Source organism: Poecilia reticulata, linkage group LG14 (assembly GCF_000633615.1).
Source record: "Poecilia reticulata strain Guanapo linkage group LG14, Guppy_female_1.0+MT, whole genome shotgun sequence".
NCBI lineage: Eukaryota > Metazoa > Chordata > Actinopteri > Cyprinodontiformes > Poeciliidae > Poecilia > Poecilia reticulata.
In genome coordinates, this window is record NC_024344.1 from 2,291,391 (window position 1) to 2,314,721 (window position 23,331).

General features: G+C 36.9%; 1 protein-coding gene across 1 annotated transcript in view; it reads left to right on the forward strand.

Moving 5' to 3' along the window:
• kctd16b (potassium channel tetramerization domain containing 16b) overlaps positions 1-23,331 on the forward strand; it is a 95,031-nt gene that overhangs the window by 22,186 nt on the left and 49,514 nt on the right. The window lies entirely within an intron of this gene.

The window sequence follows — 23,331 nt, forward strand, 5'->3', positions numbered from 1 at the left end:
TGGTCAGAAATCTACTCAGTCCGTCTTAGAAAGGCAAAACCAGTCACCCTGTAAAATATGCAGGCTTGTCACTGCAATCATGTATCGAGTTCCTTCACAAAGTCATGCAACACAGAAGGATGAATTACATCAATAACTTTGAGTTATATAAGCAGGTTATTTTCAATATTCTACAGACAGATTGAAGAGCTTGAAATTCATAATGTTCAAACCTGCCTAATATAAAACCTACAATAATAAACAAACTATCAAATTACAGTACAACACTCTCACAAGATGGAATTTAGAATTAATTTTATATGGTCTTCATCAAAACCACGATGTTAGCACCAACAAGAAAGTTTGACAAATTTACAGACCGATGTCTATTAAGGGGATATTTTCACTTGAGTTTCTGTTGTGAATCTAATTTAAAAATAAACTGAAATCGACAGTAGATGGGCTTTTGACTCCAGGGTGAAGCTTGGATATGGTGTCCAACTCTGTTGCATTGGCATATAGTCTACTAACTGACTATATGCTTTTTGACAGTCTGGTTGAATTTGTTTCATACATGAAAAGTTTGTCTGAAAGAACAAACTTTCAGACAAAGTCAGTACCAAGTTTCAAATAGTTMAGAAACTTATTTTAAATGTTTAAAATAGTATTTCTTGTCTTATGTTTATTATTGGCTGAATTGACCTTTAAACWTACTATTGTGTATTGACAATAATGACTTTCTGATTTCAGAAATATGTGAACAAAACACGCACATAAAAAGGTAACCTTGCTTCGTCCTCCTCTGGATATGCTTGTATTGGCATAACAAGAGCAAAGACATGAGTTATACAAGAATATCTAACTCTCTACATTTCATTTTTATTCTTCTTTCTTTTAGTTTAAAACATCAGTTGCTTTCAAGTATTCATATTTCTATGCATCCTTGTATGTAGATTGATAAAATAATAAATATGTGASGTACTGAAATACTTTTAAAAGCTGAAAACAGAAAACTGTTTCGGTAAAAAATTATTATAAACCAAAGATACATTTTGTGCATAAGAAGCAACGTAGACACAACTTATCAATTCTCTCCTTTTMAATTTGCATTTCCGGTTCATTCTTCCCATCTTCCTACTCTGATAAGCTTCCCACTAGTTGCCTAAAAAAAAAAAAAGTCTGCCGCATGATTCAACCAAACCCATGTTGCACAGCAGAGACGGCATGTTCACAGTGATGTGCAAGGTTATCTTTCCACAACAYGAATTTGCACTCCCTTTAGGCAAAAAAGGTTCAGTTTTGCTCTCATCYGACAAGAACAGCTTCTTTCCTGGTTTAAGTTTCTCCAGAATTTTATCCTTAATCAGTCAGGTGTATCTGGTGTGTTTCTTGACTTTCTTGATGCTATTTGTTCATTAATATTCTCCAACACACTTGTGAGGCTTTCACACATAGATGGTCTCTATATGATAATCAGGTGGCCTTTAAAGGGAGCTCAGATTTATTTAGAATCAGTACAATAACTTGGGCTGAATACAAATGCATRCCAAATGTTTCATACTTATATTTGTAAAGATATTAAAACCATATATCTATCTGTGCATCTTTTCCTTCTATTTCACAGTTATGCAAAACTTGGTGTTGGTCTATCCATTAAAATTCTTATATAATACATCCCGGCTTGTTTTATTTTTATTTWATTTTTTTGTGAGTTATTATGAAATGCATTTTTTGCTCATTTGGATTTTGAGCATCTGAATTGCTCCTCTTGCGTGTCTGTCCCATTCGCGTTTTTCCAAATGCTATTTAAATGCCTTTATTGTATCTCTTCATTTTATGTCACATTAAGTGAAAGCAGACTGCTTCGGTTATGTTTCACTTTTTTATATTTTTTCCTTATGTAGTATTCTGATCGCATCTGTTGATCATTGCAATCATGTGGGAGTTCATTTGTATTTGATGAAAATGTCATAAGTATCAATTAAAGGATGACTAATTCTAAATTTTAAAGCAATAACTTTAAATACACTCCCTTATTATACATGCATTCACAGATGCACTCTGAGGAAAGTCAGGAATCCACTGGAGTAGTAGAAAAAGCGAGGGATGTCATATCAGTGGGTGGGATGCTAATATGAATGGATGCCTCTCATATATTTCATGCAGCTACCAGTCAGCTGAAGTGATGACTTTGTGCATTCACATTGAACGGAGGACTTCTTGTGATCAACTTTGTTAGGGTGTGATGAATGTGAGCCACAACGACTTCATTTTGGGGAGACTAGGTGCGCATAGATGTGATGAGTTGGTTTCTGAATTTAGTTGAGAGCAGCTCTCAGACTGATGGAGTGGCTGCAGGTTCTCATGTAGGTAAAGGATTGGTTTCAGCTCTCTGTATTTCAGACAGTTCCTTAACGTTGGTGAACATTCCTTCTCAAATGTCTTGGAGATTTTATGACCTTGATGATCCAAATATTAAAGTAAATCTGAGTGAAATCAAGAAAACCTATCATGTCGGAATTGAATTATGCCGCTGTACCTGTCTGTAAATATGATAATTCACACTGAACAAAATTTTAGGAAAGGAAAGGTTTTTATGATTAGACTGACTTTGCACATGGGAAATAGTGGAAGAATCTCCTCAATGTAAACATTTAAATATTAAAAATCAAAAGTTTCACATACAGTATACTGCATATGTGTTCAGTTTGTTATTTAGATTGCAGGATGGTGTTAGCCATTGGTACTAAAATTGTAGAAATGTACAACTATTCAATGCTAGTCTCTCTAAGGTGCTAGGATTATCTTTGCTCTTCAACTCGTGTTGTCTCATGTGACAAACTTTCATCAGAATTAATTTTTCTCCACTTTACGTTGTTTCAGTTATCTTCTGCTTTCATAGACCTGCAGTTTTTAGCTTGGATTAATTAGAAAACCATCACCTGGATGCTGCTTGTACGGATGTGTGACACCTGACCTCTCCCACATTTTGCTTCCTCAGACAGAAAAGTCCAAACATCCTCCACAATAAGAGTGCAATGCAGGCAGCACACAGTTTTCTGTGCTGGTAAAGCAGAACGGTCTGACTGAAAGATCAGGCTGAGACGAGGYGACCTGCGTTTCCAAATCAGACTGTGGCACAGGAAGCGAGGTGGAGGGTGGAACCAAAATTTTGCAATCATTTCTCTCTTTTTAATTTAATTTAAAAAGTACAGCACATAATTCCTTAATTCAGACTTCATATTTGTCTGGAAGTAGTTCACTTCATTTTTGTACAATAACGTTTATTCACATATACTGTGACACCTGCATTTAATCAGAGCTTTTCCCACATTTTGGTTTCAGTCATCTAATGTATTATTTTAAGTATGTTAGTATCATTTAGATACCCCTTTACATTGCYTGCCAAGCTGTTGAAACTACATGATAGAATAGATGATGTGACTAACATTTTTACCTAGAGTTGCTCAGAATGGCATTTGTTTAAGATAATATAAATTCATGTGGTGGCTCCATGGTATCTTATCCTGTTTCTGCTGAGATAATATTTTTTTCTGGATTGCTTCACATATGGCCTCTTGGGAGTAAACAATCTTCTGCCGTTTGCATCTAAACAACTCCATTAGGACAATTACTATTTAGTTTCAGTATTTCTCAAAGGCACCTCAACTGTGGCAGGAAGAATTACACATTCACTCCTACCCCTTCATTTGCTTTTATAGCTGGCAGCAAAGCAAGGCTATAATCTTTGTCTGACTAGGACGTTTCTCAGGTGCATCCCATGCATTTTCTGCACCATAAATTGTAAGGTCACGTCTGATAGAATAGGGGGTCTGATCYGTTATTATCAAGTGATATTTCTACTCAGTGGGCTGACTTTCAGCGCTGCTTCACTTGCTCCTGGATCATCAGATAAAGCAGCGGTCTGACAGGGAAGATATTGGTTGGCAGAGCCTTCAGAGCCTCCCCTCAGTTCGGGATGGCAGCAGTAATGGTGTGCATGTTTTTAAAAATCCATCAAACAGTGCAACGCCACACTTAAAGATGCTAAAACACAAATTCACATGAAACAGACACAACATGCACAGTTTTTGACACACAGCACAACCTTTAAATCAATGTAGTACACCATTGGGAAGGTTCTTCATATGCTCCACTCTGTATTTTTATCCAAAACTGGTCACCTTCTTCTCCAGTCCGAGTCATATTAGCTGCTCTGTTCCAACCATCCTCACATCTGTTGTCAGGATGTTTATCTGACAACAGATGTAATTGGATTTGCTCAGGTAAACCTAAGGATTATTTCCCTGTAAGCATAAAAAATGTGGATAGTCATCGTTTAATGAGATTTCAGATGAGTTAAACATTGGTAAAGTTGATGTTTGAATCTTTTTGATAAGGCAAATTCAAAGAGCAATTTTGTTCCTGATTGACTTTAACTTCAGTTAATATAAAGTAGTTAAATTATTAATTAATCTGGWTGATTTTATTTTAAAATGCATTCGCAACTTAATGATTTTGACATTTAATTTCGAAATATGTAGACAGTAAACTGACACATTGGATGAATTGTGAATTATTGTGAAAAATTGTCTAGTTTGCAGCAGTGAAGGGAAACATGGGCAAGTTTTGGTAGATGGTAAGAAGACTGGCATAACCTTTCTGAACTTTTTCTCCAATCTTTTTTGAAAGCATCAGGTTTATRTAAGGAAGGGAAGCTCTTTAATGTTTAAACCGACTGCTTTATCTAACACACCATCTACTGCCCATGAAGGCATCTTTGAAATCTAAAGTTTATTTTGTGACTCTTAAGATGATGCACCACATGATTCAAAATCTGGCGGGACATCATGGAAAGACAAGATGAAAGAGAAATWGTTTAATCTCACTGCAACAAGTCTTCAATTTATGGCTGTGCAAGAAAAATACAAAGAAAACGGTTTGGTGCTGAACCTTTCAGAGAGACGCTGCTTTGAGGTCTGCCTGAAAATGATTTTTCACAGTAATTTCCAGGGTTGAGGTCTTTGAGGTTTTGATTGTTTGGACTGAAACGTACTTGGTGCCTTTTTGTATATTACAATTCTGGTGCTGATGGCTTCAGGAAATGTCTGATCCCAAATTGAATTCACTATTGAATTCAATTTCTATGTGTCTGAGTGTGCTCTGGGGACTTCTAGCTTCATAGCATGCAGTGAAAAATAAAATATTCACTGAGGTGCCATCCTTATTTCACAAATGTTAATCGTGGAGCTCAGGAAATGAGGTACATGGTGGTAGTTAGTTATCACACTGTAAGAAAAGGAGTTGAGAGATTAGTTTTTCTAAATACCATGTATTTATCTTTGATGATGAACAGTGGCAGTTTCAGCATCATTAGTGTTTTGTCTTTGCGCCATGACAGCTTAATGCAATACTTCTGTCTTTGCTGAGAGGGTATTTTATTCACATTATCAGAAATACTGCCTTGTTTAAAATAAATCAACATAAAACCAACTACTCTACTTTAAAMTCTCAAACTTACAAATTATCCAATAAAAACTGACTGTGAAACTGTAATAAAATGTTTTAGACATACGCTGTAAATAAACTGCAGGTGTATACACCTTAAACTTTTGGTCATTTTGTCTCATTTCAGCCACAAACCTAATGCATTTAAACTTCATTTTATGTGTCACCCCACTTCACTCTGTTGCACCTAATTTAAAAAATGTCCAGTTCATAAATAATATTACTAAATCATAAAATTCCTGCACAAATGAAACTTTAACTTTAACTTGCTGGTTGGTCTGCTGAACACAGTGCAGCTGCTTGCCTGTGGTCCACCACTTCCCCAGCTGTTCTGTAAATCTTTTTTGTCGGTACATTTCACAGAAGAGACTTTTGAAGCCRACAAACACCAATAAAAACGGCTTCTTGACAGATGAGATAAGAATAGGCAACATCTGCTACAGACATCAAAGTGTTGCAAAATCAAAGTGGGTGCAGGTTCGTAGCTGTCCAATTCCTAGGCTTAGACTGATGTTAATGTGTTAAGAAAAAATCTGCTGCAGGAGTTTAACAGCTGGGTTTCCAGCTGGGAGTTGATAAATCATGTGTGTGTCTGTTTTTTAAGACGATGACTTTAAACCATTTAAACAACAGCAGAGATAATGAGTGGTTCTCTCACAAACTGCACTTATTGTTGGCTAAATAATAATTTTTTTTTTTWWAAACGGAAAATATCAGTGTTAAAATTTGCATAAGGGTTGGTATTTTTCAGTTCCGCAAAACATTTCAGCAACCAGTCTAAATGCACCGTTTATGTCATTCCAGGATGCTCATCATTTATTAGTTCAGGAAAGACTGCACTGTTTCCATTAATAMATTAAAGTGTTTTGACCTGCAGTTTTGTTTGATCAAATCTCTGCAGGGAAGGTTGCTCTGTAAGGGAAGTTAGAAGAAAAGGAAGATATTGAACAAGGAGAGGATAWTGAATTGAAGCTTCCAATAGAAGAARTGCAACTTTATCCAGGAAGGCTAAAGCAGTAAGTCTAAATAGATACATTTTATGACTCAGTATTTTCTATATTTCTTTAAAACAGAATAAGTAGACAATTATTGTAGAAGATTTTCACAAATTTAAAAACTGTTCTTAACTGTATTAAACAATGTATACCCCCATCTGTTGTAAGCAATAATAAAAATAAACAATCAAATAATAAAACCATGTAGCATAAAAAAGATTTTGTTTCACTTTGGGACATCTATGCAAATGGGTTTGTATACATAGATCCAAAGACTACTGCCATTCAAATGCAAATTAACTTAAACATAAGTCAACAAATCACAACTGCAACTGCAGAAAARTGCAGCTCCACATTTTTTATATTTATTATTAATAAAACCTTGACAATTCATGATTACTTTACAGTTGGTTCATCACAAAAAAAAAAAATCTATGATGCCGACAAACACAGCAGGGAAGGTTGCAGGTGCAGGTTTTTCCTCCCATGCAGGTTTTTCAACCATGTATACCAARATTATAAAGAATGACCAAAGTTTTCAGGGAAACTATAAAGCCATCTTTATTGAGGTGAATCAAGATGTTTTAGCAACACCCAGAAAAGGAGGATTTAAGCTGAGGGCATCTCTCAAATTGCTGCCTGTCTAAGTGTCACTGTGATTCTGGAAAAAGAGTGACAGCAACCTCTCAAACTCTGACAAACATACACTCTGTCAGTTGGATTTTGAGTTTGTGTTTTATGCTATTTTGTCCACTTTTGTCTTCCTTTCCTTTCATTTATTTTCCTTTTCTTAACAATTAACATAAATCAGTTATTTTAACTGTCTTTAAGAAAAAACTAAAATACTACCACAACCCAAGGAACCATTTCAGGCACAAATCTTCCTTTCTAAAGTACTAAATATTTGTTTCCTAAAAATCTGCAGCTGGATCAGTGAATGAGCCGATTTCAAAGCTGAGCTCCTCTGGGAACAGATGCCCCACTAATAGAAAGAGGGCAGAGATGGGAAAAAACAACACCTGAACATAGCAGTGCAGTCAGTATTTGAACAACTACACATTCTTTTTATGTCATATTCTCATAAAATGATATATATATTTTTCATCCTTCCCATGAAAAAGAATAATCAAGACCTAATAAATAAAAAAAAGCCTACCCTGTCATAGTTAATTTTTTTATGCTACTTGTGGTAAAATGATAAGTCGACCCCATTATGACTTTAGGATTTAATTTCTTTTGTACTTGTGCCATGAAGATGCTGCCACAAACTTGAAGAAACAAATAGTTATATAATGGGATCTGCTTTGTGTGTTTTTCTCACATAAAGGCAGTAGAATTAATTGTAGAGTTTAGTAATATATTTGTGGAGTAAAGAGAAGACAGCACAAAATTGCATTAATAAAAATGATAACTTCTGGTATAGATCTTAGATTGCTATGGCCACTTTTTGTTTACCCTCAATGTTGACAGATGTGCAAAATCCTTCGATTAAGCAATTTGTTTTGGAAATATCTGGTGGCTAAGAGCCAAAGGTCACCTAGTTATCATAAGATTACAACCATCAGTCATAATTTATGGGCAATTCCTTGTAACAATGTCCTGAAATCATCTATAAGACGTTTAATCAATAGGTGTCTCCTTATTTAGAGACCAACCATCCATCCATCATTGTCTATTCCAGCTTATCCTTGCAGAGGGGCTGGTGTCTCTCTTCAGAGGCCATGGAGACAGAGGCAGGTTACACAGTGGGCAGGTCGCCAGTCCATCCAAGGGCAACAGAGGCACACAGGACAAACAATCTTACACACACACACTCACACCCAGGAGCTTATGTATGTAGATACCTAATACACAAAAGTACTGCGTAAGAGAAGAGAGGATCCAGCCATCTATTATCTATACCTGCTTATCTGTGCAGGGCCATGGGGGCGGGGCGGATGGAGTTTTGCCACGGTGATCAAACGGACGTTTTGATACAGAGAGAAGATCTTCATTTTCCAGACCGTCTTGCATTTTAGATGATAATAAAGAGATTTCACTTCAAAAATAGTTTCTGTACAGTGACATAAACCAGCGTTTCCCAACCCTGGTCCTCAAGGCACACTGACCTGCATGTTTTAGATGTTGCCCTGTTTCAGCACACATGATTTCAATTAATGGCTGATTAACAGGGTTTTGATGAATTGCAATCATCTGAATGGGGTGTTGAAGCAGGGGAAYATCTAAAACATGCAGGTCAGTGTGTCTTGAGGACCAGGGTTTTGAAACACTGACACAAACAAAGACATGTTAATACAGCCACTGTGTTTAGAATAAATGTGCTAACATGCAAGTCTGCCAATCAGAGAATCCTGKCTCTTGTGCTCCACAACAGCGAACTCATACTGTACGAAGCTTTGCAGGAAAAAGTTTGAGATTTTTTTTGTTGCCCAACAGCAAACTGAACAATCTGCTATTTTAGTTGATTAAGAATGTTTATTGAAGGCTTCAGTACTACTTTATACTTCAGCTCCACACAACTATGAGATGTTCAGAGCACAATGTTAATAAAAGCAAAAAAAAACGTGTGTTTGAGTAAGACCTTTTCCCAAGAATAAAGTCAATAGTGCATTCATTTACCTTCAAAAGATTTTAAATTGATATTTTAATCAGCAGTGTCATTACTTTGTAACCTACCAACCTGTGAACAGACTGGCAACTATTCTGTCTTTGTTAGTTTAAAATAATATGGTGTAACATGTTTTATGTTTGGGTTTTTTTTTACCTAAAGTTTATCTTTACTAAAATTTAAGTCCTGCTAAGAATTAAGTGATTTATTATCTCTGATTGGTAAAACAGAATAATCGAAAAAGGATGTACTCCTTGGTCCTGTGACTATATCTGTCAGCTTGACATAAYGCTTTCCTGCTCACAGACAAACTATTTTGGTGCAGCTTTCTGCATCAATAAGTGATCTTAGGASTCCCATTCATTTCTAAGACCTGAGCATGTGGCAAGGTGAGACTGCAATAGMTGATCAATCAATTTAGGCATTTTTTTAATCAAGATGAAATCTTGATATGAAGCTTAAATACAGGCAGATTGATTTCAGACATCAACAACAGTCTCCATGTTGTAAACACTTTTTWAAAAAATGGTTGGAATTTGTATTATACAAAGTGATAACTAAAAGAAATTTCTACAGTGCTTGGAACAAATAACTTGTTCCAAGTTAATATTTTAAAACAAKATTTCTTGACTTACTACTCCCGGTATAAACCMGATGACTTTTTCTATCTTAAGAACTACAGTTGCTGGTGGGACATTCCAATACTTTATTTTTCCTGACCATTGTGTTATAAACTGAGGCCTGAGGTTGGTGTTCTTCATGTAAGGGCGTCAATCTTTTGCTCAACTTCTCTCATCTGTTKTACATATTTTCTAACTTCGGACAACAAGGCATCTAAAAAGAGCCTTTTTTTTTTACTTGCCTACTGTAAAGAGAATGCAAACATCTGAAAGAGACTTACTTACGTCTATGAAAACACCAGAATATTCCCTTAACTTTGTAGGTATTATGGTTCTCTAAATTCAGGCAATTTTACAGCTGCATACTGTTAATTAATTAGACAGAGCAGAAGACAAACACATAGTGACAAAGAGTCTGTGAATCTTGTTTTTTAAAGAAATATTTTACTAACAGATTTGGTGACTGGGGATAAAWTCTCTCCASAAGTGAGGTWGGCAGCCATCTATAATCAGTAACCGGCATTTGTCCAGTAAATTTATCTTAATTTTTCTCCTCAAGCATGCTCTTTAAAGAAACCCGATTTATATTCATGTCACCACCTGGGGGAGGTTTTCCACACAACAAATCACTCCTGAGCAGCTTCAGCCGGAACAATCACAAGCTCTGGSTTGCACTCAAGAGCACAGCACTTATAGCCATCCATCTAACCTTTGGGATAAACCTGCAGGTCAAGGAAATTGTTTTATAAATGCCACTTGGATGAGTGTCAGTGTGGTCATGGAGAAGGTTAAACAAAATTACAATATGTTAAGAAGCTAAGGACGAATTTCACGGAATAGATGTTTTAATCAACGAGTTTGCATCCTGCAGACTATGAGCAAGAACTTRTATATTTTACAAGGATGGCACAAAATATTTTTAGTTCAGCTTTACAACATCACAAACTCTGAGTTATGAATCTTCAGAGGCACAGACATAAAAGACAGTCTGATGCTTTGAACTTTAATTTGATACTAAAAATTTTTAATGTTTGCTCTGCACTTAGTCTGATTTTTATATTAGACTGAATGAATGAAGTTGTACAACATTTCTTTGCTGTTTTTTCTGAGAATTTCTTGTGTCAACAACAGACAGGGAATGATGCTTTGAGAAGCTGCACCTACAAAATGTGCTTCAATAAGTGGCGAGAGACGTACTTGTGAAAAAATCATTTCCACATCGTTCCAGTGTACTACACAACAGTTCATCATAAAAGGATTCCTTCTCATTCATTGACAAAAACTTGAACTGACAGCTTGTACTACAGTGGTGTTTGCTACATTAATTACCCCATGTTTTTCAGGGTAATTGATTATGTCACTTTTTCACATCGACAAAAGGAGTCAGTTGAGGTGTTTTGGGCATTTGGTCAGGTTGCCAACTATTCGCATCTSTTTGGAGGACAAGCCAAGCATGTCCTGCCGATGGGACAAGGAGACCCAAGGGAAGATCCAGAACTCGCTGGAGGAAATATATATCTCATCTGACTTTGGAATGCCTTGAGATTCCCAAAATTGAGCTGGAGGATYGTCTGGGATTCCCTTCTGGACCTGTTTCCCCTTTGACTCAAGCTCATATAAGCAGAATAAAAGCAAATAATGGATGGGTRGTTTTTGGTTGAGGCTCTCTACATATTCACATRACAGAGAGGAACGTGCCTGGAACACCTCACCACGAGGACGTCCAGTAGATATTCTAATAATTAACAGTTCTAATTTTAAGTTGGAAACAAAATGACTACTTCCTGTATATGAAAACCTGGAAACCTGGAAAACTGAGATGCTTTGTTTGAAACAGTAAAATATGCCTTAAGCTTTTTCTGAAACTGTGCATTTTTGTATTTTAAGCTTACAAAGTTAAGCACATCAATTAATCCTAAACTCTAGAGTGTAATTAATCTGATTTAACATTTTAATCGATTGACAGCACTAATAACAACCAACTTCATGTAATTTGATGTTTTAATTTGCTCCACATCATCAACTTTCCTTCACTCTATGCAACATCTTTGCAGTCCCTTTTTGAGTGGTTTTCTTCACTGAACAACTAAACATTCCTTTGAAGGTTCTCTGTAATGCTCAGTGTGTTACGCCTATGGATCTTATGTCACTCTGATGTTGATAGATTTCAGTCTGTCTTGGGCCCAATTTAGTTTCCGGAGTAAGTTGCCATGGAGAGTTGCTGGGAGGGATTTTAGTGGCTACGAGTTTCAGAGGTTTAGAGCCTCATGTTGATCGACATGGATGCAAATTATGCAAAGCATTCCACTGTGATAGCTCAGTGCATTCTTGGATGCTGCCTCTAAGCAGAAGTCTGTAAATGAATAGAGGACTAGACGATGACACAAAGTACAGAGCTGACCCAAACAAGAAGACAGTCCATCCATTCCCCAAAGGGACAAAATAAACACATGCATAGAGTGAAGGATAATTAAAGACATGTATCATCCTAAGWAAATAAAGAAGACTGCTCAGCACTGATAAATTGGAAAGTGGATGTGGTCACTCCTTTGAAAAGAATGTACTCAGAGTGAGTGGCTTTACCATGACACATTCTGTATATTTATTTCTCTTTTTAGTACCAAATAAGCACAGCTAAAACTACATAGAGCTTCAGTAACTCATTGAATGACTAATAATGTTATGATTAATTTTGCTGAAGTAGAACAAAAGTCTGTGTTTTAACAGTTCTAAGAACATCAATTATACGCCCATGTTTTGTTGACTTTCAGTTTACTTGGCTTATAATATTCAGTCATTGTTACTATGAATTATAATCATAAGTTATGATTATAATMATCTATAAAAGCTCATGTCATGCTCTGTTTTAGTGGAGTATACATTSATGTGTATGTAAAATATCTGCAAGTTTCATAACATTTATTTTTGTACCTGCATTTGTATTTTAATTTAGTGGCATCACCATTTACCAGATTAAAGAGTCAAAACTGGCATGACAAAGAAAARCTATACTAATATGGTTACAAAAATAAGGATTCCATTCACAGATGTGCCTTTTTTATAACATAGAAATATGTTGGCTCCATCCCYCCATCCCTCGAGACCTCTACCCATCCATTCATCCATTATTTTGATGATCTGAATCAATGGTCTTTAAATCTGGTCATTGGGGCCTACTGAACATCTTAGGCAATTCCCTGCTGTCACATACCTCAGTAAAATGATTAGGTGATTAATACGTTTTTGCAGCACTTCATAGAATGTTGCAGAGGTGCTGCAATCTTTTTAACCTGGTGTACTTGGAGCAGGGACACAACCAAAACATCTAGGACATTTAGCCCTGAGGTCTAGCATTGGGGAACACTTATCCAAATCATACGAGTGTGATTTTCYGATAAACTAAAGTGAGCTTTTTATTTTCTAACAGAAACCTTATTACTGTGACTTAAAGATTAATACATTTCACCTTTCATCTCACTGTTCTGATCATATCCTCACATGGTGTGGATGTTGTTGCTTGAAAGCTCATTAAATACATGAGCGGATAGATTTTCCTTGATGTTATGATATTAGCCCTCATTATCCATTAACTAAGCAGGTAGTTCTCAGCCCTATTATCACTCTAACCGGAGCTAAATTTGTAAAACTTCAATGAATTGATTTAGCTAAATCCATTCTCTATTTTCCCTTGTTCAGTTTCTGTGATTCTAAAATTGTTTCTCTGTGACTCTGCTAGAAAGTGGGTTACGATCCGATGACGTAACATCCATGACTACATTGTTTTCCTGAGTGAACACAGATCCTAWAACTTCYTTTGAAATTACTCTGGAATTGGGACACAGCTCCTTCATCTCTGCTTATGCGTTTCTCTGCGGTGCTGAAATATTTAAGCACCTCGTCTCAGAGCCACTGAAACATTTAAATGCTGCCTCTTTTTCACACATGCAGATTTCAAACTGGTGAGTTATTCTATGTTTTGGAGACTCAAAATATGCATGTGATTTGTACATACACAGATGTACTATATGTTGTTGTGAAAACTTTTGTTTTCACGATAAAAACTTTTTGAAATGAGCTGTATGATATCATCACAGATTTTGTTGTGTTTATTTTATAGAATAAAACTRTGCTTTCTGCCCACCCACACACAATTAGACTGGATTGCATTATATCTTCAAACATTTCTTCCTCTGTTTGAGGCCTTGGGAGGGAACATAAGTCTTTCTTCCTCAAAGTCTTATCCACATCAAAGTAGTCTGGTTACACAGAGATAGAACCAGACTAAGAGAAAGGGATCGCAGTGATGGAAAGAAAGTGAGGGCTYGCAAGTTTGCAGGCACATCGATTTCTGCTTTGACTTTCTTTCATATTGTGAGGCACGACACACCGCCTCGTCATTCCACACCATTCACTCCTCCGTGCACATGTCCATGCAGAATAGTACAATTGCATAGAAGAATGCCAGTTAAACAGCAGGACTSTGTACAGATTGCAGAGTCTCTGAGTGGAGATGACTTCAATGGCTTAAAGGATATTGGGCTAACAAGTCGATCCTGCAGACAAGACTCAGTGGAGCTATATGATCACTTGTGGATATGTTTATTTTCACTGTGTTCTCTCTCTTTTTGCCCTCTATCCTCCTATATCTGATCCAACTCAGTTTTCTTATTTTTTGTCTACCTTCCAATGTGTTTCATCCATCCATCTACTTCTGTCCGTCCCTCTGCATCCCMTTTCTCATTAAACTTTCCCATGCTCCATCACCTATGATACTTGAGTTCTTCCCACTGCACYAATTTACCCGGACAGAAAATCGTGTTGAAAAGTTTTCCCTTTGCCAAGCAACCTATTCTGGACATTCAGGCTGATAGGACATGATGAGAAAGGTTTTAAGCCCAGAAATTGTGCAGTCATTGGAAATCATCGAGGAGGTAGAAGAAGGTCCAGCAAAACAATTACAAATAGGAAGCTGACAGTGTTGTGTTGGAAGGCAAAAACACCTTGGTTATTTTAGTTAAGAATGAAGTAAAGTAAGAGAGTGGGAAAATGTTTTATCTGTTGATTTTTTAAAAGAAAACTCTGAGTCCTGACCTAATTTATTTGATTATTCTTCAAAACTTTAAGAATAACGTCTGACTGTAGGGTAACTCCAGTCTGACATGCTCCATGTCAGAATTACATGAATGTACATCATAATGAGTGGACTTTCCTAGAAATACGTGCATAATATTGTAAAACGTATTTTGTGATGCTATATTAGGATTTCTTCCTTTTGGTCTCAGTCACAGAATTTGAAGGACAAACAACCTCAGGTGTGCACACATTTAGCACCTGTAAACAGTTTAATGCATTTTCTTGAAACTGGGATTTGCATTTTGAAGGTAAGAACACTCAACAGGTGGGTAATTAAGTTTAGTTGCAAGCCAAATGCTTTTTTTTGTTTGTTTTGCAAAACAAAAATGCTCCACAGCTCTCAGTGTTTGTTAATGACGTGAATCAGCGGGAGGAATTGTGAGGCTCACATTCATCATAAAAAACAGCAGAGCTAATTAGAATACAGTAAAATGGACAATGACTCAGAACACATAACAAAAGGAGCTCAAGATTTTGCTCAGGAAACAGGAATGAGATTAGTCTGTAACAAGTTAATCAGCTTATTTCGAACCGATGAAGGRGCTTTTGAAAGGGAAAGAAGATGGACCAGCAAAGAGAGATAAAAGACAGCTTCAAAGGCGGACACTCATCATTTGATGTTTGTCGTGTCTTTCAGGTATCAGTCATTTTTAATAAAAAATCTGGAAAATGTAAGTAAAAAAGAAGTTTTTTTTATGCCTAACAAATTTACCCTAAAATAAATGTCATCAAATATGCAAATCAAAATTTGACACTTTTTGCAAAGGTTTGTTAAACCTTCAAGGAGTTTCCAGTGAGCCAGACTTTCTTCTAAATATTTTGCATAATTTTCATCTCTAGTACTCTGGACTTTATAATTGTCTTTTCTTCAGGCTTTTTCTGGCTGCCTTTTCACGTTTGGTTGCATCCCTGTACCTGACCATGACAACACGGGATATTGTGAGCTTCAGAAAATAAGATGAAGAAAATTAAAGCGAAAAGGAAGACGTGTCGACGTGAATTTAATTCCATCTGAAAATTAGTCTTTAAAAAGTGATGAAAAGATCTAAGAAAGATCTTCCAGAACCTTAGAGTTGTATCATAATCTTTTTAAACTCTGCACCAAGTACTAAAAGATTGTGGCCATCTATCTTGTTAATGCTAAACGGTGTTTTATTTTTAAATAACACAGTTATTCTAGGCAGATTTACTGAAGTTCACTTATTAAAGTGAATAAAAAKTGTATCTTTGTGAAAAAGCTAGATGCAACAAAGAGTCAAAGCATCYATTGTTAAACTGTTGCTTTATGATGCCTTACATAAGTATTTATCGTCCTTGAATTTTCCACCTTTTGTAACAGTGCGACCACAAACTTCAACATATTTTATTCTCTTATGATAAACTTAGAGAACATACTGCTTAATTGTGAGCTTAACAGAAAAAAAKCATTGTTTCTTTTAAAAGAAAATTTAAATTAAGTAATCTTCAAAGTGAAACTCTATAGATCTACCTTTTGCAGGAATTCAGCTGCTTTCYCTGAASGCTTTTTTCAGAAGGAATGCGATATTTATAGCATGAATTAAAACTAATAAATTTGGTCCCATGATATTATAGTTTTTCACTGTATATCCATGAATTGTATAACCAACACACAGCATCTTGTATTTTTCCCAAACTCAGCTGTATATTCTAGTTCACTAGTCTCCATAACAACTCCGTAATCTCGTAACACARAGCACAAAACATTAARGGGACGCACAGAAAAAAAGATTAAAAATACTCTTCTGTTCTTTGTCAGTGGCTTGTATAACTGACAAAGGCCCAACTGCCCTGGATGCTGAGTGTCTTGTTGTTGCCCAGCCTGCTTTAGGGCCATAGTATAATTCCTTCACATTCAATAGCAATCTGATTAGAGCACTAAATTGCCTTTCCGCTGAACCTCTTAGTGCTTTAGCAGTTTCTCTCTCCCAGCACCATATTTTGTTCCTTTCACCATCTTTCTTTTTCCCCTGTCTGTCTCATTCGTTTTCTATCTTTATAATTACTGCATGCCTTTCTATCTTCTTCACTTCCTCCGCTTATCCATCTTACTCCTAACTACAGCCGTAATTTCTTTAAAACTGCTCTACGTCTCTCTTTATTTTGTGCTTTCAATTTAGTGTCACTTCATCTGATTCTCACTGTCTCTTTCTTTCACATTTTCCCCCATCCATTTTCTTTACTTTTTGTCATCGCCACTTGTGTCTAGTTATTTTCTTTATCCACAACAGCCAGAGTGAAAGCTGTTCTCCTGTTCTTTTCCACGCTCACCCCATTAGCCCATTAGAAGCTGCAGCTAGATGTACATTATTCTGCTCCCAGGGGACATCCTATCACTTTCACACAGTCGGAGAGCCACAGAAGAAGGCGCGTATGAAGGCGAGTGCTCCAGCACGCTTTGTTAGGTGTGTCTCAGGCTTGAACGATTAGCAATTACCCTGTCTGGCTAAACTTTAGGAGGACTTGATGGAGTCAGCACTCTCTTCCAATCAGACAGGAGAATGAAGATGTTTTCCTCTCAGAATAAATAAATATTTGATGTCATTGTGTTGTACAATTTAAATGGTATGCACACGATTAGATTTTGCAGTTTGCCGTTTATGAAAATTTTGAGTTTCTGAATAAGGATTAAAAGTAGGGAAGAGCAATCTGCTCGTAACAAGAAGTACAATGAAAATCATATTTAGACAACAGCCTATTAAACTTTTTTAATAATTAGGTCCAGCCAGTGGTATAAGAATATGCATTGTATATAGTAAAATTTTGGAAAAATTAAAATATAAAACATGACGCATTATCATTATTCATTAAGGTAAAGTTGTCTGACTGCGGCCTATGGAAGACAATGCATTTTTACRAAAAGATCAGTGTAAGATGTGATCTTGAAGTGTTTGGCAGATTGGGGATCAGATGGAATTATGATCATATGGACKAGAGGCTGAATCTCCCTCTTTTTTGACCCTCAGCTTTAATCATCATGAGTCCACTCCCATCTGTGACCAGCTAACCATTGCTAAGAATAATCCCTCCACAAGAGAAGCATAACTCCTGATGATTCCCATCCATCTTTCCATCTACCTCTATGGCTCTGCTGTTACCCTGTCTCCTCCTCAGCTCCCTGGTCTGTTACCTGAGCAGCAAAATGATGGATTTGTTTTCATCAGACCTTGTGACCTCCCCTCTAGCCGTGAACTGCGTTGGCCAGACTGAAAATGACATTTAGCCCACAGCTCCCCACCCTGTCTCTGTGAGGTCCATGCTGGACCTTTAAACTCTGAGTCCAACTGGCATATTTACTCTGCTGATACAACATATAGAGAGACAAAGACAGAGGAGAGAGCAGAAATGAACAGAACATGAACTGGCAGTGGTTTGTAACTGAGTGGAATAAAACACTGTGTGAACCTATTACTGATACTAGATTGCAATATGACAGAGGAATTGTCTTSTATGCATGAAGAAGAATAAACCCAAGCTGCATAAAAATACTTCTAGATAACTTTATTCAYTGATGTCATAGTAAAATGTGTGCATGTAATCTGAATCTCATTTCTTAGGGTTATCCATATTCCCAACTCTCCACCCTATGATAGTGGTTAAAATATTCATCTTTGAAGTGAAGCGCTCCTTCAGGAAGCAGATGCACCTCCCACTGACTCATTCCACATAAATATAGATGACTTAATATGCTTGTATGCTTCATGTAAATAGTTATCAGTCATGCAGCAGACATCAGTATACATTACTGTTATGTGTTTCAAACAGGAATATGACATACTACCAAAATAAAGTCATTTATATACCTGAACTACACTTTTTCATATTTATGTTCTGGTAACAATATATCTACAACAAATGATTATATTTAAGTTATACATTAAAAAGCTTATTTGTGATATTAAAATATGTTTATTTAGAAATGATTTCCATTTACAGACTGTGACAGACTGGCGACCTGTCCAGGGTGAACCCGCCTCTCACCCGGAACGTTAGCTGGAGATTAGCACCAGCAACCCTCCTGACCCCACTAAGGGACAAGGGTGTAAAGAAAATAGATGGATGGATGGATTTCCATTTATGAGTGTATTTGGAAGCTCAGCCTCTATTCTCTTTTCAACTGAAAAGTAGAAGCTTTTATGGGCTAGCCGGCATTGTCCAACAGTCCAGCCACTAAACTACTGAAGCAGCTGGAAAAGTCATGCCGCTTAAGAAATGAAAGCTTATGTGGAGAGAACACACAGCAAGGAGCAAAACGGGGTTCAGAACAGTATTGATGACATTTCAATTAGGCATTTGCAGCTGTGTCATATTTCAACAAATCCTACACCGCGTACTTATAAATCAATAACTCACCCAGAAGAAAACATTTCAATTTACAATTTGATTTAGATTTTATCATTTACAAGCAATGTGTCTAAATCTGTGAACAATTTAATAAAACAGCTGTTACGTACATATGTGAATTTACAGGATTTTATTTTTGTATCTCATATGTAGACAACTTTTACATCTTTAATGTTATTACTAGTTGAAAAAAACCCACTGTGAATTAAAAAATTCACTATCATATAAACTTGATTGATAAATCTCAATATCTCAAAAATTTTATGGAGAGTTTCAAAACATCTTCCAATGAAAATGTCCACAAATCAACATAAAAAATGCACAAACCACTTCATAGTTCATTTTGATGAAGAGGGATCCAGTGACATTACTTTGAGCTTTTACAAAGAGGTATATTAAAAACTCCAAGTGCTTCACCCCTCCCTCTCACAGATAAAGCTCATCTCAGCTACTTGCATTCAAAATCTGATTCTTTCATCATTTCCTATAGCTAGAGGCAAGAGCTGGAGTTTGAATCAACTGGCAAAATTTTACCTTCATCCTGGCTGAGCTTCATGATCACCACAGCAGCATCTGCAGCACTGCAGGAGTTCCAGTATCACAAAGACTTGTTTGCTAGTAATTATGATTCACACTGCAAATAATACAAAATAAAGCGCAAATCAAGCATTTTAAGAGGTGTTCCATTCGCTTGTCAAAAAATCATTAACTTTTAAAAAATATATTTTTCTGTATTAAGTGGGTTATTAAAGAGGGATTGGTGCTTTTGCAAAGCACTATTTAACCCAGTGCCAAACCACAAGACGACAAAAAGCAAGTGTACCATCAGATTAAGCATGCTGTTTGTTTTCCAGTTGCGGTATGATCACATATTTGGTATGTTTGGGTGTAAAACTTGCAGTAAAACTACAAAGTTCACAAACAAACAGGCAATCTGCATTCTAAAAGCATAGAGGCACATCTCTGGCTCTTGTGTAAAAGCTCTAGGGGCTTGTAGTAGCACAATGTACTGTGATACTATCTACCAATGTTAGATGCATTTAACAGCTTCACAATGACACAAAAATGTCATTTTTTCTATCAAGTCCTTGAACCTTTCAAACATATTCTCCCATCACTTTTTCTGTATTTTGCATTCACTGTGGTTTTCCGAGTAACTTTATGACAAATTTTCAACCCCTACAAGCTATATTGGTGCAGACAGTCAGTGCAAACATAACCCAAACAAATGTTGAAGAACGATGGTAGGCTTCTTCAATTCCACTCCCTCTAGGTCTCACGCAGCAAAATACCAGCACTGGAAATGTCAGACACACTCGCTGCTCTCCTCTTCTATGTTTATCTCGTTCTCTGAAGAAGCAAATATCCAATTCTCCTTTTTTATGCATCTCCCACTGGCTGTGAATTTGATGTTTGCCCAGCTTGCTTATGCCTTTGACAGGAAAGATTGTCACTCATGTGTGATCTCAACGTGTACAAAATGGAGACATACCATGGTGACTGAGCTTTTTCTTATTGTTTTATTCTAGGTTGACTTTTAAAGACTGGGAGAAAATAAGTTAGGGGATTTTGTGCTGATGGCACTTTTTGCAGCTTAGGTCAATAGTGTAAACTGTAACAACTACAGGTCCACAGTTTATCAAACTATACAGGCGCTTCTCAAAAAATTAGCATATTGTGATGAAGTTCATTATTTTCCATAATGTAAAGATAAAAATTAAACTGTCGTATATTTTAGATTCATTGGACACCAACTGACCAATATTTCAGGTCTTTTATTCTTTTAATACTGATGATTTTGGCATACAGCTCATGAAAACCCAAAATCCCTGTCTCAAAAAATTTGCATATTTCATCCGACCAATAAAGGAAATATGTTTTAATATCAAAAAAAGTCAACCTTCAAATAATTATGTTCAGTTATTCACTCAATACTTGGTCAGGAACCCTTTTGCAGCCTTCAATGCGGCATGGAGGCAATCAGCCTGTGGCTTTGCTGAGGTGTTATRGAGGCCCAGGATGCTTCGATAGCGGCCTTAAGCTAATTCAGAGTTTTCTTGCGTCTCTCAACTTTCTCTTCACAATATCCCACAGATTCTCTATGGGCTTCAGGTCAGGAGAGTTGGCAGGCCAGTTGAGCACAGCAATACCATGGTCAGTGGTTTTAGCACTGTGAGCAGGTGCCAGGTTGTGCTGAAAAATGAAATCTTCATAAAGCTTTTGAGCAGATGGAAGCATGAAGTGCTTCAAAACCTCCTGATAGCTGTGCATTGACCCTGCCCTTGATAAAACACAGTGGACCAACACCAGCAGCTGACATGGCTCCCCAGACCATCACTGACTGTGGGTACTTAACACTGGACTTCTGGCCTTTTGGCATTTCCTTCTCTCCGGTCTTCCTCCAGACTCTGGCACCTTGATTTCCGAATGACATGCAAAATTTGCTTTCATCCGAAAAAAGTACTTTGGACCACTGAGCAACAGTCCAGTGCTGCTTCTCTGTAGCCCATCAGGTCAGGCGTTTCTGCYGYTKYTKSTTCAAAAGTGGCTTGACCTKCACCTGGGGAATGCGGCACCTGTAGCCCCTTTCCTGCACACGCCTGTGCACGGTGGCTCTGGATGTTTCTACTCCAGACTCAGTCCACTGCTTCCCCCAAGGTCTGGAAACRGCCCTTCTCCACCATCTTCCTCAGGGTCCGGTCACCTCTTCTCGTTGTGCAGCGTTTTCTGCCACATTTKTCCTTCCCACTGAGGTGCCTTGATGCAGCACTCTGGGAACAGCCTATTTGTTCAGAAATGTCTTTCTGTGTCTCACCCTCTTGCTTGAGGGTGTCAGTGATGCCTTCTGGACAGCAGTCAGGTCAGCAGTCTTAACCGTGATTGCGGTTTTGAGTAATGAACCAGGCTGGGAGTTTTTAAAAGCCTCAGGAATCTTTTGCAGGTGTTTAGAGTTACTTTGTTGATTCAGATGATGAGGTTAACGGCTCGTTCAGAGAATCTTTTCATGATATGCTAATTTTTTGAGACAGGAATTTTGGGTTTTCATGAGCTGTGTGCCAAAATCATCAGCATTAAAACAATAAAAGACCTGAAACATTTCAGTTGGTGTGCAATGAATCTAAAATATATGACAGTTTAATTTGTATCATTACATTATGGAAAATAATGAACTTTATCACAATATGCAAATTTTTTGAGAAGGACCTGTACATGCCACCGCAGTGTCAGTTTGTCCCATATTACAGTTACACAAAATTTTAAATTGCTCGTCAATTATATATTTCACTACTTGGAATGCACTTCCTGGTGATGGCAAAGGAATATGAAGATTATCATCGCCTTAATTCTTGGCTGATAAGGCAAAAATGCATCACCAAATGTGTCAGGTAAGGTTTTAGGTTTCAGTGTTACTGTTTGTCAGAGGTTAGCTTTTCTAACGTTTTCAGTTGTTCGAACCTTTGCTTAAATCTGAATCATTTTGACTTTGTTTGCATTGTTTTGTTTTGTGTTATATGAAAAATCTCCACTAACAACAGGTTTTTCATTGTGAATTCTTAGGCATAGTTGCATAGTGAAAAATACAGTGAAAACACTCCAGAATGTGGGGGACAGTTTACTCTGTAAAGGTCAAAAAGTCAGAAGTGGACTGGCAGCAGGAATAGGATGTCAATAGTGCCTCAGAAAAACGTTGTCACTCAAGAGTGTCACTTCATATGGAAATGCAACCTTAGGCTGTGTTACACAACAAGGACCAATATCTGAGCCAAGTTTTCATAATCTCATCCTAACCAGACAAGAAAACAGTTGGATTTGTTTGATGGATGAATGAGTATGTATTTTTGTAAGACTTTAAAAAAAGCAGGAATACAATTCTACCTAGAAAAGACAACGATAAAGCGCTGGTTAATATTTATGAAGGCTGTAAAAGTACAGCATCCGTAGTAAGGGGGTGCATCAGTATTCATGAAATGGGTAACTTCAATGTGCTTGAAGGAGTCATCTATGAAGAAGTGCATATTGCTTCCAGAATTTTTTTTTTTTACTTCCCATAGGGCAAAGTCTTTTTCTGTGAGATGTGAGGGAATGACCATAGCAGGACACATTGTGGAGAACTTGCCTCTATATA